Genomic DNA, 14,099 nt, shown 5'->3' on the forward strand with positions numbered 1-14,099 from the left:
TAGCCGCTACCAAGGACAAAGGGTTTCTCACTACAACGTTTCTCACTACAACATTTCTCACGGCTAATAAGAAGCCGATGTCTCCTCTGATTGGCTGATAGATGATGCCATGGCTGAATTATGAAATCTCATGTAATTGTTTACATCCATGGCTGCCATGATTTTCAATGGTCTACCGTGAACAAGCTTATTTTATCAATACATTCTGGCACCACCGGCCCTTTAAGGCTGTTCATGATCTTGATATGGAGCAAAATGAAAATGAGTTAACTGTTCTTTATCGTCCTCGATCAAATCAGAGGATTTGTTGAAAGTGACTTCTTTTTTTTTATCTTATGACATTAAAAAGTTTTGTAAAACCTGTGATGTTTGGCTGCGTTAACTTTGCTAAGCCTTTTTACTAACAGGTTAAAAATGTAGTTTATAGTACTTTTCTAATGAAAATTATATATGCGTATAGAAGGTCCACACTGGCATTTGTGTGTTTTCCTGGATTATATACAGGAAAACACAATTTCGTATAAATCCAAAAAAAGACAAATTTTGCTTTCTCCTGATATTTGCCGTGTCGAACTTTCCAAAGGACTTCTCACGGCTTTCGTTCAACAACAGATTTCTTCTTTCTCGCCGCTCCTCCATAAAGGACAGACTTGTTGGCAGAGTGCACCGTCAACAAATTCCTCCACCTGAACTGTAGCTGCAGCTCCTGCAGAGTTCCCCTGGGCCAGTTGTCTGCTCCTCTGATTAATGCTCCCTCCTGCCTGGCGTGTCGGTTTTAAGGTGGACAGCCGCGACTTTGTGAGTCTGCAGTCGCGAGATTCTCCTTCTGTCACTGGAAGATGGATTGAGTGTAATGTTCAAACAACGCTGCTTTAAACTTCTCCAACACTTTTTCCCCCCTGACCTGTCGGCTGTTCCTTGGTCTTCGAGATGCAGTTTGATCTCTAATGTTCTATAACAAACTTTAACTAAACATCTGGGTCCATACTGAGACTCTCCACTAATAAGACGATTTTTGAATTTGATCCAGATTAAAGCGGTAGAAAAGAGATACATGCCACACTGTTTAAAAACTACATATCGCGAAAATACTAAGGGTGAGCCGATCCACTTTTTTCACTTCCGCTACCGATGGCGATATCTGATGTTTTGTATCGGCCGATACCGATCTCGTGCAGAAAATCAGTGCTGAATTGACGGTAACCGTTTTTGTAAATACGGACATAAATGTACTAAATAATAAGTTTATTTGAGGACTCTGCGCCAGTACAGCACACTCGCAGGCTTGGTCAAACATTTAAAAACAACACAACTTTAATTTGTTCAGTCGGTGTAATTAGGCATATAGCAGTGAATGTAAAACAAATAAAAAAGAAACTGACAAAAACAATAGCTTGGCTACCTTGTACCCTAACAAGTTAAAATAAACTTTCTTCTTTCAATTGTTCATTAAGTTCAATGAGGAACTCTAAATATAATATAAGATAAATAATAAAGCATGGCGTCGCTCAGAGCATAGAATTAGACTGAATAGATCTGCTCTCACGGATCTGACCAATACTTGATCTAGAGTTTTTGTCAATATCGGAGTCGATCTCGGTATGAATATCAGATCGGTGCATCTCTAGTAAATAGCAATAAAATGCATTGCAGTTTGAGGCTGTAATGTGAAAATAGAGGGGTGGGAATACTTTAACAAGGCACTCAGATACAATACTACTAATGTTTACTGCAAATGCAACTTTTTTTTATCATAAACCTACAATAACCACAAAAAAAACCCATCAGTGAGTATTACAAGCATATTTTCTTGATTCCATTCCCATGTAACTCAACCTGCTGACCAGGAATTATTTTCACAAGCTTATATTTCCTGCATTTTTTCCCAGGAACTCGGACATTTCTCTCGCTCGCTCCGAGACAAAGAGGCACTTTCTGTTTGTTTATGTAGTGATGACTCCTTCCATGAGTGTTCAGGGTGAAACGCTGAAACACCGAGCGGAAGCTCTGGATACGAGAGCTTTCCCATGGAAGCGGTCATAGTGAGACGTGCATTATTTAGACCGTTTCTCTGTAAAAACCCCTCCACCCCTTTGTGTTTGTTCCTGCTCCCTAGCAAGTGTGTGCAGTCAGACCCACCCGCCTGATGAGTGGTCATCAGAGCTCATTTGATCGGCCACCAGAGGGCAGCGTTAAGCGCTCTCTTGACCTCAGCTTTACTTCCCAGCTGTTCTTCGTCGTCCCAGTGCTGTAGCAAAACATACAGCTCCACTCACACGCGCGCTGCAACTGAGAAACATTTGAAATGTCGTTTTCTTCAGCTGATGCTGGACTGGTTTCGGCATTCACTGAGTGAAGTGGTGCTTAAACCTTCAGACTGCCGCAGCCTCATTTCTCTTTGCTACAAAGCAGAGATAGACGCCGCTTTGAATCGCCGCCATCCTCTCAAAAAAACAAAACAAAGAAAAAGCTATTAGGACATCTAAAATGGAGCAGTTTTATTTTATTATTACTTTGTTTGCACTTTCCTTTAGCTGTATGTTTCAAAGTGTCTTTTGTGTCTCAACAAGGAGGATGCAAAAGAGGAAAACAGAATATGAAATGGGTTTCTTTTTTATTCTCACAGCAGGTTTCCTGTGTGTGGGGAAAATAAGGCATTGTCTCCTCATGGTACAGGAGTCTTTAACAGAAACATCCAGAAAATGTAAACTTAGGGCATTTTTTTTTTTTCAAAAATAATTTAACGCGAACTATATATTCATCTTTTCATGGCCACAAAATGGGTCAAATGTATGAAAGGAAACATAATTTGGAGGAAAGTGGAACATGCTTTTGTCCGTTTTTCTATAGACACGCTGCATGTTACTTTTGAGCACCTGTACAACAATCATGAGCCCCTTGGGTGCTTCTCTGATTAATGTCAGCTTAATCAGAAAGTCATGGTAGGTTTGAAGTTGTGCTACGCCCCCTGTAACATATTCAAAGCTCAGGATATTGTTTCATAACTTAAACTCTGTTTTAAATTTCTCTCTCTTTTTTTTTAACATTCTTATGGAGAAACCTTACACACACAGTCACACACACACGCCCCTACACGCCGACACTCACACAGGCGTTTGTCAGATACACTCTCGTTTGGGCAGCAGCTGGCACTGAATGCATCTTGTTCGCGTATTTTGATGCTATAACTGTCATTATTGTATTATATATGGATATGATGTTTGTCGTTCTCTTGTTTTATTTTTTTCTCTTTCTGCAGGTTTAGAGGCAGGCTGTTTACTTGTCTTCTTTCTCTTCTTCACTCACTCTTTCCTTTTAAAACTTCTTGCCTTCCATTTTCACCCCTCGGCTCATTGTATTTGAAATAAACCCAAAGTCATTTCTAATAAAGTTTTACACAATGCTCCACTTGTGAGAGTAAACTCATTTGGTCTCACCTTGACACTCGATTTTGATTGGCACATTGGCGGACATGACATGTTAAAATAAATTTAAAACAATTCTCTGGGACTTCTGCTCCAAAGAAACCAGGCAGCCTGAGTCCTATGCAGATTTAAAAATACATTGTCTGCTCTTGTCTTTTGTCGGGATTGTCTGGAACAAGGGTTGTTGGCGAGACGAACAGCCTTAAATTTATGATGAAAAGCATATGCTTACACTAACCATGAAAGCATCTAATGGTGAGAGCCAAGGTAAATGTGCTAGTCAGGGAGAATGCAGGAGCTGCTCCAGTCTGAAACTTATATAACCCAAGTCTGGCCTAAAGACTAATGAGGTTCTTCCACATCCTTGAGGATGGATGGATTAAGTCTTGATGTGAGTTTTTTTTGGTTCTTTGTCTGCTCAATGATGCTTTTATCTGTACAGAACTTTGCTTAACTGGCTTTTGTCTTCCAGTGTGTGCCGATACATAAACTGAGGTGACCTTGCTATTCGCAGCAAGACACCGTGAGATGTGAGCAAGCCCTGATCAGCCATGGCGGCACGACCTCTGACAGGTGAAGTGACAAACATCGATTTTCTGCACCTGATGACGGCGGGGATTTCTCACGCAGCATGTGAACTTTCTGACCTTGAAACTGAGGTGTCAGGAGCAAAGAGAAAAACCTCAAAAAAACAAACCAACAAGTTTGAATTTCAGTGACTTTAGAAAGGATTGGGTTGTTACAGGTGGATCACATGCTGTTCACAACTGTAATTATACTGGGAGGATTTCAGTTTGAACTGGTTGGGACTCGCAAAACCTGAGAGTTTAAATGAACATCAATCAATAAGCACTGAAGTGCTCTGACGTTTCCACAAGACTTTAGTCTTATAAAACCAAATATTTCACTAATATAAAAACCCCACAATTTGCTGTTAAAATCGCACGTGAATAAGTTTGTTCGCTCGATAAGTCGTTAAAAAGTACGCTGCACTGTGCCGAAGACGACATCTTGTCGTCTTCTTTGTCTTTTCCTCCAGAAGTAACATCCGGTTGCTGATCACGTGACTCGTGTGATGTGAAAGGAGCGTTTCCACTGCAGTTTTGCGAAACACACTAACTTTGATACGAACAAAAATCCACCTCATCCCACCGCAAAAATGTTTTATCAAAAGATGTGGGTTTTTTTTCCTAAATTGGCATTGCGCATTCTCTGCAATTTTGAAACATTGCTGAGAAACCAACGGCATAATTCCAGCAAAAACAATTTGTTGGGATTAGAAATTAAGTTAATTCCAATCTGAGAAATTATAGAGGTAATGGGAGTTACACTCAGTGGAAACTTGACACAGTAAATTGAAGCTGCAGTAAATAAGTTGTGTAATTTGTGATTGTGTACGCACTACTCACACTGTACGCAGTGTGGCTCTCTGCCACACTACAGCTAGTTCCTGACAACAGAGCCTGCTGTGTATGTACAAGCTAGTTAGCATTGCCACCGATGACGGTGGATAAGTAGTTCTCCTGTAACAGTAAATTGTTTCCACTACCAAAATTTGCAGCAAACCAGCAATCTTGAGCAGCGTGTACAGAAACAACGAAGAAGACGGTAGGAAGTGGCATGAGGACGACGGTTAGTTTTTGTTTTTGTCAGACAATGTGCAGCTGACTCCACCAGAGCTCTCACAGCGCCGCACAGTTCATAAAAGGTTGTGTGTAAAACGTGTTGAATTCATAACTCCTCTGTAAAATCACAGACTACGATTTCCCTAAAACACCGCAAACGTAGCCGCTCCCAAGTATAAGAGGTTTGTCGCTCCAACGCCTGAATAAGACGCCAACGTCTCCTCTGATTGGCTAATAGATGATGAGCGCTAGCGCCACGGCTGAATTATGAACATATCTCTCGTAACCGTTAACGTCCATCGCTGCCTTTTAATGGCTTCGTGGATGAACAAGTTTATTCATGTGTTATTTTGATTTAAATTCAGGATTTTTAATTGAAACGCCACAGTTGTGAAATATTTTGACATCAGCAGAATGTGGAGAAAGAATTGCGCTCGTTTGTAATGGAAACTCAGCTGCTGACAGAGGCAGACCAACAGGTAGATTCTCATTATGTGTGAGCTGTGATGGCGTTGGCTCTCCCCTCACCCTCTGCAGGATGGATTTAAATTTTGCAATAGTCAGAAACCTCACACTGTTGTGGCTCCATGGGGGGAAAAAATGTCTTCATGTTACCCACAACTTGTTCAATTATTTACCCTAATTTTCCCAGTTGCTAATCCTAACCTTAACTCTCATTTAGCCGTTTGCTCACGTACAACTCTCTTACTGTTTATTAAAAAATTTTGGATTTATTTTCCAGCTTAAGTCAATAAAAGTCTGCTTGTTGGAGCAAAAAAAGAAAAAAAAAAGAGGTGATTCAATAAATGAATTTTAATATCCTGCTGATTGTGTAAATCTAGCTTTGCAGAAACAAGAATCTCATGCAGTGCTTCCAGCCCGGTAATATGTTTTAATAATATGCTGCAGCGCATTACTTATTGATCTCAGGTGAGAGATCAAAGGCGTTTTTTTTTTTCTTCTTTTTTCACTTAGAGGCTTTTATAGTCTCAGGCGACCAGCCTAAACTTCCCTCTCTGCACCCATCTCCCCCTGAAGTGGCTTTCTGAACACTTTTGGCAGTTTTAGATGTTGCTCATATTCCCAAGGGGGCCAGATATTCAAATAACGTCTTCTTGTATAATGTGTGGATGCTGAACGTAGACTTGCATGTACATCACTCCATTGGACTACAGTATGTAACTACTTGTACTGCCACCTGGTGGCCAGGGTAAGTGAACAAAAAAGTTTTTTGTTTGGGCGTCGGCCAGAATTCTCGAACAGCTCAGTAATGTTTTGCCTCGAGACTTGTGACGTAAAAAAACTAAACAAAACATCAATTAAAAATGAAGAGCTACAATGATATTTAATGATGGTGCATTGAGTTTATATAGGCAAGAAGTTGCAATGAACAATCTGCCTATGAAAGTGGACATAACGTTCTGTGGTATGGCTATTACACTGCAACTTACGAGTTTTGATACTTTCTGAGTCAGATCCTCCGTCTTACAGCTGGACTTAAAAAGATTCGACTTATTGGGAAAATATAAAAATTTACAAGTGTTTGCAACAAATAAACCAAAAAATATCAACAGTAAACCAACACAACTAATATTACAAGTAGTTTCTTGAAATTAAACACAGAATGCCACTTAGGCTTAGAGTGTTTCCACGCCAGATCTTCTGGTAGATTCAGTTCGACTGGGGATCATAAACATCTATCTCTGTATAAGATAAAAATCCTAATTTATGTTAGCATAATTTATTACTGAAAGGGTTAATGTATGAATGAAACTCCCCTCTAGTCATGGCAGGCCGACGCAGTGTTTCAGGAAGTCCTTTCTGCGTTACTATTTAAGAACATGAAAGCAGCTGAATCACCAACACTGTTCCTCCGCATCAAATGACACGTGGCTGATTGTTGGAAAGATTTCTGTCACGATCTGCTGCCTTTGATGGAGGGAGAATGTGTTTTTTTTGCGTCGTCGCTGTCGTGTTGTTTCCATTGCAGCACTTAGAAGTTGTGTTCCCCCTCCCATCATAAAAGCAATATTTATTAGGTTACTGAACATAAACTAATTTGTCAGCATGAAACGTTTAATGTTTGACAGAAATGAACGCAACTGTGAGGAGCTTTAAGGGGCAGTGTTAAGTAAAATCGACTTTTTTGAGCTTTGCGTCATTTTATAATGTTATTCCCTCATCAAAAGCATACATAGAGTGTTGCCTTGAATCTTTTATGCTTATTTGAGAAATCATTTAATCACCCGTGGCAACCATTCAGCTGTTGGACCTAGCCCCGCCTTCGACGACGAAGCTCCTCCTCTGAGCTGCAGTTTCCACGTATCCGCCTCGCAAAGGAGTCCCTTCTCTGCGACTTCCCCGGTCAGCTCCTTCAGACTAGCCAACAGCAATTAGCAAACACTTGGTAGATCTGATGAGCTCATGATAGGAGCCACTTCTCAGTGAAATGCTGGTTAAAAATGTTTTTAAAGGGCCAACAGAGGAGCCATGTTGTGATGACTTCCTGAAGGCGCAGTATCAGAAAGAGCAGGAGCTTCTAAAAGAGACAGTGGCCCAATTTCAAAGTGTTAAATTGCAATGTCAAATTTTTTTAAGTCATATTTGATAATACAGCATTTTTATGACAACTGAAAGTAACATAGTGACTTGATTGTGCTATAAAATGGAACTATGTGCCCGGAAAACACATCATACCCCTTTAATTAATGATTCTTCATCCTCCATTTTCTTTGCATAATGCTACTGAACATGCTTTCTGTTACACATCCTTTTATCTTGGGCATCTCAGACAATCCCATCTAAGGCACTGCACTGGAGATGGAAACTTTGAGTCAAAAAGCCATCAGAATTGAGATGAGTGTTTTTCCAGTGACTTGGGCCAAGGTGAGCTTTATGCAAGTAGAGATTAAAACTCTTAAATTAAGTTTACAGAAACACAGTTCAGGCTGCAATTATTATCACGCTCCATTGCTTTTAATGTGTGTGCAGCGGTGTGATTGGCAAGCCTAATCCTTCTTGCTCTTGAAGTAAACATATCATAACAGGTAATTATTTAGACTGAGAGGGGGGGAAGCAACGCTTGAGCATCACTAACAGATGCAATATTACATAAGTCAACTATTTAGCTATTTTCACGGATTAGCACGGAGGAAGGCAAATTAGCTTGACGCTTCCGACGGTTTGTCAAAAGAGAGAATGTAATAGGCTTAAAGCAGGAGGAAAGTAATTCAGGACTGGCGTGTGATTCGGCTGCACAAAATAGGAGCTTGAAAAATGATGTTGGCCATGCTTTTTTATTGAGTGAAAATGTTGTCTCATGGTCATTGGGAGAGATGAAAATGTGAACCTTGGGTGAACTGATGTTATCAGTAGCTGCCAGTCAGTGTAAAAAAAAAAATAAAATCACTGTGGTTGGAGACGATGCAACCCGGTCAGTTATTGATTAAAAGTTGTTCAATTATTCAGACTTAAACTTGCTTCTTTTTTTTTTCTTTAATAGCCAAGCTAGAGACTTAACTCTGAAAATGGGCTCAATCAAGACTTTGCTGATGGTGTTAGCAGCTGAAAGTTAACTGTAAGCCAATAATATTAATAAGAAAAATATTACAAATCTTAACGTCCATTGGGAGACATTTTACTTGGACTAGGCTTCCTAAAGTTTTGACAAATTTTGAAAAAGCTAGGACAAAAATACAGATGTTTTGTATTCTGTTAATGTCAAAAAAAAAATTGCAATTGCGTTGTTTCCGTGATAAGAAATGCAACTAAAATTATGTGAATAAGTTTGTTCATGCAGTAAGTCAATAAAAATATGCAACTTCCTGTTGCCTCTTTCTTCATGGTTTGCGACAGCAGCAGCATCTGGTTGTTGATCATGTGACGCATCTAATGCAAAAAAGGTTTTTCCTATGCACTTTAGCAAAATGAACCAATTTCAAACCATCTCATCCTCTGGACAAAACCTTTAATCAAAATACATGAGGTTTTTTTTTTCTTAATTGCCCTGTTTCCATTAAGTAAATTTATTTTCAAAATGTCAAATTGTGATATTATATGGTTCAATAGAAACGCAGCTACTGTCACTTGTCAATCATCTTGCTTAGAATGTTTCCATGTACAGTTAAAGGTCAAGGCTAATGCTAACAAGTTCAACATTGGTTTTGATACGACTCCTTGATAATCAAGAGTGCAACAATTCAATTCGTTTCGTGACACAAAATGCTAAAAAATAAAAAATAAATCTTGCAAAAACAAGTTGTGCTCCTTCAGAAACTTAACATCTTGCTTTGACTGTTAATATTTTTAAAGACCGGTGTTTTGGCTGCTTTCTCCACAACAACTGGGGGTTTCTGACAGGGATGCTGGATGCTGCAGCCGCCAGGATTATCTCTCTTTTACCACCAACACCATGCTAAATCATAAGCTGCCCAGTCATACTATTTATCACTGGACAGTTTTGTACAGCACATTTCCACAACAAGGCAGTTCAAAGTGCCTTACACGACAGAAGCAACGAGTTATGAAACGAGTATCAAACATTACATTTTGTCAAATTCCATCATCAAAATCATCAAACACATATTGAATAAGTTCATCAGTGTTCCATTTAACACTAAGCAAATGTAGCCGAGCAGCTTTTTGGGGGGTTCAGATAGAAATAAATCAGTACACTGTGCACTGTGGAGGCAGATTTATAAACTGTTCAGCGTTAAGTCAGCAAAAGAAGAGGAAAACAGTTTCCCTTTGTGTGTTTGATTTATATTATGCAGCTTACGGATTCCAGCGAGGTCTCACGTATCTGGCAGTTGTGACAGTGAGCGTCAGCATTCCTGAAGCATTTACAGAAACACAAGCAGTCACTGTTTATGCTGTCACACTGAGTTAATCACGGCTGCCCCCGATTGAAATCTGTATACAGGCGTCAAACACAGCTTCACCCAGAAGGTCACGGAGCAGACGGGAGACAATAGTCTGACATTACTGATAATATGCTCACACAATGTCATACAGTCTCAAAAATGCTCAGATGCTGAACTCCAAAAAATGGCATTTTGTCTCAGTGTGTGCAGGATGGACCTAACTGCCTAAAACCACCAAACAGTGGAGCTAGAAGTTGATACTTGCTGTTGATTGGAACCCAATTCCCTCAACCTTCAACAATTTAAAAAATATATAGATTTTTTTAAATGTGGACATTTTTTTTGGCAGCATTATAAATTTTCCAGGCACATTTTGCTATAAAATTGCACTATCAAGTAACTGTGTTACCTTCAGATGTTACAAAAATGTTACAAATGTCAAGCACGACTTAAATTTTAATTTGGAATCTAAAGCCTTGAAATTGGGCTTAATTAATAAATCATTAATTAAAGGGGTGGTGCGACACGTTTTCCAGGCACATAGTGCCATTTTATAGCATGATCAAGTAACTATGTTACCTTCAGTTGTTATAAAAATGCTGTATATATCACACAGCATTTTGTCTTTTAATGTCAATATTTGAAATATTTTAAAATATTTGACTTTTAATTTAACGCCTTGAAATTGGGTCACTGTCTCTTTAAGAAGCTCTTTCTGAAACCCTGCCTCCAGAAAGTCATCACAACAGCACTCCTCTATTAACCTTTAAACAATATTTCTATAGTAGTATAAGTAGTTTCTATAATGAGCTCAGCAGTTCCGCCATATGTTTGCTAATTGCTGCTGGCTAGTCTGAAGGAACTGAGTGGTGGAGGTCTGCTCTGTGAGACGGAAGCTCGGACGTTTGGAAACTGCATCTCCTGGGAGGAGCTTCGTCTTTGAAGGCGGAGCTAGGTCCACTCAGGCGTTTTTCGCAAGGAGATTCAAGGATTTCTTAAACATGCATAAAAGACTCAAAGCAACACTCCAGGAATGTTTTTAACATTACAACACCATGTAAAGCTCAAAAGTCCATTCTACATAGTACTGCCCCTTTAAACAAAATGCATCTCATTTTTCAGGGATCACGGAGCATCTTGAATTCTAACAGCGACACATTATTTATCTGAAGACCAGCTGTGAGGAGATAGATGAGTAAACCCAGAGTAGATGAATTATATCTGGTGAAGCTAACCTTCACCCTGCCGCCAGCAGGCTCATCTGTCCTTGAAACACGCAGTACTGTGTTCAGATGCCTGTTTTTTGTCTCGTTCATTTTCCAGAAGAAGTTCTGCTTTCAATCAAGTGAAGACTGTTTGCCTTCCTGAACGCAGCACACATACGATTCCTCCTTACTTTGCTCTTCTTTATGTGTGCTTAAATGTCAGGTAATACTTCACAGCTATTACCTTATGTTACTCAAAGGCAAATGAGGGACATGTTCTCTAAATCTGGATGAAAATATAATTCTGAGTAGAATCAGAGCTTTTTTAATTTCTTCATGAGTCCTCTAACCCATATCCTTTGGTCTCCAGAAGCCATGTGACTGTTTATGAGCCTTTGTGATTAACTGGCTTTCCTGTTTGTCATCTAACAAACAGGAAATACAGTATTTTTCACAATAAAGCTTGTTTAAAATAAATAATATCAGGAGTTGTTAATGGTTGAAATCAAATGGAATTGGTTTAGAGAAACCTTTTTGTCATGGAGGAAGAACAGTAGAGTGAACCTCTGCATTTTAACATGTTCATCCAACAGAAGTTGCATTTCATTTCATACAAATAAAATACACCAACTAATGCTACTAATGCTAGCGACAAGTCATTTGAGATCAATTCTTTGAAGATGGTGACACGAATTTGTAGCACATCTGCTATATAGAGGCACAATTCAGTCCAGCGCTGTATAATACGCCATTCTTTGTAAATTAATTATCTTCCTAGTTTTTTTTTTGTAAAAAAACAACTCCATAAGAAGTATTTCCGCTCTTACAGTTTTCATATAGTTCGTTTCTGGTCTAAGCATCTTTTCTTAATCATAGAAATCAAAACGTTCTCGATCCAAGCCAGCAGGATGTTCCTCCCTTACTGTCCGGAACAGATGCTGGAAATCCCTCCGGACTTTTCTTCTTCTTCTTGCCTTTGTTCTTGGCATGTTTAAATGACCGTCTAGGGTGTTTACTGAACTGGAGCTAAACAGAAGACAAACAGCTACACCAGGAAACTTGCTGTAATACTTTGGTTGGCGATCCGTGTCTTCCACAAGCAGAGGAGCTGGAGTATCTTGGCTTTAGTGACGGGAGGGCGGAGCGGGAGGATGTTCGAAGGATCGGAGCCTCGTCTGAGTCGATGGAGGATTTTCTGCGGCCGGTCGTGGTGGGGAAGGAGCTGATCCAGAAAGAAAAGCTCTCCATGTTTCTCACCTTTAGATAATTGGATATGGGTCTGGAGGTAAAGAACATGACTGTAGATGAAAAGAGTTTTCTTTTTTCTGTAAAGTCATGCTTGGCGATAGCATGAGAAGCTACGTAAGGAGTCAGCCCAGATGTTTCGGGGCTCTTCCCGTTGGAAGTTTCTAGACACGTCCCCCTGTGAGGAGACCCTGGGTCAGACCCAGAAAACTCTGGAGGGACGACATTTATTCCTTCTGGGCGGAGGATCTCCCACAGTGAGCTGGAGAGTGACCCAATGGAGGGTGACGTCTCGGTTTGCTTCTGACCTCATATCACAGTAACTTGATATTCCATAAAAAGAAGAATGTAACAAGAGGGATTTTTATCAAATGTCATTAGCTTAATTTGCTAAAATGACTCAATAAAACTAATAGTATTTAAGCAAATATAAAAAACAACAACATAAGTTGTTAACAGTCATCCAGTTTCCTTTAATTTGTGATTTAGATGGTTTAAAGTGAAATAAACTGATATAACAAGTATATATATATATATATATATATATATATATATATATATATATATATATATACAGTATATAAATGATCTCCAGGTCATAGTTTTCATAGTTTCAAAGCTGCTGAAGTGAGGTGGCAGAAAGCTAAAATATCTTGTAAAGCTTTGCTATAAACTATTTCCTGAAACAATTTAGAAATTTAAAGCTGCAGTTTGTAACTTCTAAAAATGTTTTTTTTTTTTTTTACATATTTCTTAAAACTCAGTCTGTGCTGCCGATATAATATGAAACTGATAACGTGTCTCTTTCCTGTGCAGAAATCCCCCACTTGTTCGGAAACAACCAATGAGAGCCAGGAGGAGGGTCTTGGCGATGTCAATCACCGTCGTGTACCTGCTGCTCAATGTGCAGAGAAACAATTTCTGGTTCCAGGAAAACCGTTCATCGTTGACCATGCTAAGTAGCTTTAGCATTAACAGCAGCCTCCGCCGTGAGAATGGGCTGCAGCACAGCAGAGAGCAAGGGGGAGTTACTGAGCAGTGTGTACACAAGCATGACTGACAGCACTAGGGCCCTCTTCCTGGCTCTGATTGGTTGTCTCTGACTGAGCTGTATATTCCTCTAGTTTTAGTTCAGGGAGAAGGAAGAGGAGCTACATTTTTTTCACAGATTATCTGTCTCACATTATACTGTCACAGTGACAGTGAAAAACATATTTTTTTTCATAAAAGTGACATACTGTAGCTTTAAGTTATGGTTTGAACAAACAAAGTTGTTGTATTTCAATATTGGGAGTCTCCTTTTAAATTTCTGAGTAAATGGTCCTGAAACTACTGGAGGACCAGTATTAGTGAGATGCAAAGTGAGCATTAGCTAATAACTGGACTGACATGTGAACTCGTTTTCTTTACTGGACCACAGAAACAGAATGACTTTGTGAACAGTAACCTCTGTGGATTAGTGACTCAGCTCCCGCCATTGTCTGTGACATTGAAACTCTTTGCTCAACTTGAACATTACAGTGTTTTAAAAGCACTAAAATCACAATCTTGAAAATAGGTTGCCGTTAATGTTCATGCAATTTAAGCTAAACTTTCCACCGTGAGAGTGGGGGGGGGGAAAAAAGAGCGGTTTTGAATAACACTGACGTGCTTTCTGCGGTTCAATCAAGTCTGGAGGGCTAGTGGCGGTCTGGCCCAGCGGCCGAAGGCACACGCGCAGATGATATCCGAGAGCCT

The sequence above is a fragment of the Xiphophorus couchianus genome, chromosome 2 (assembly GCF_001444195.1).
Source record: "Xiphophorus couchianus chromosome 2, X_couchianus-1.0, whole genome shotgun sequence".
Taxonomy (NCBI): Eukaryota; Metazoa; Chordata; class Actinopteri; order Cyprinodontiformes; family Poeciliidae; genus Xiphophorus; species Xiphophorus couchianus.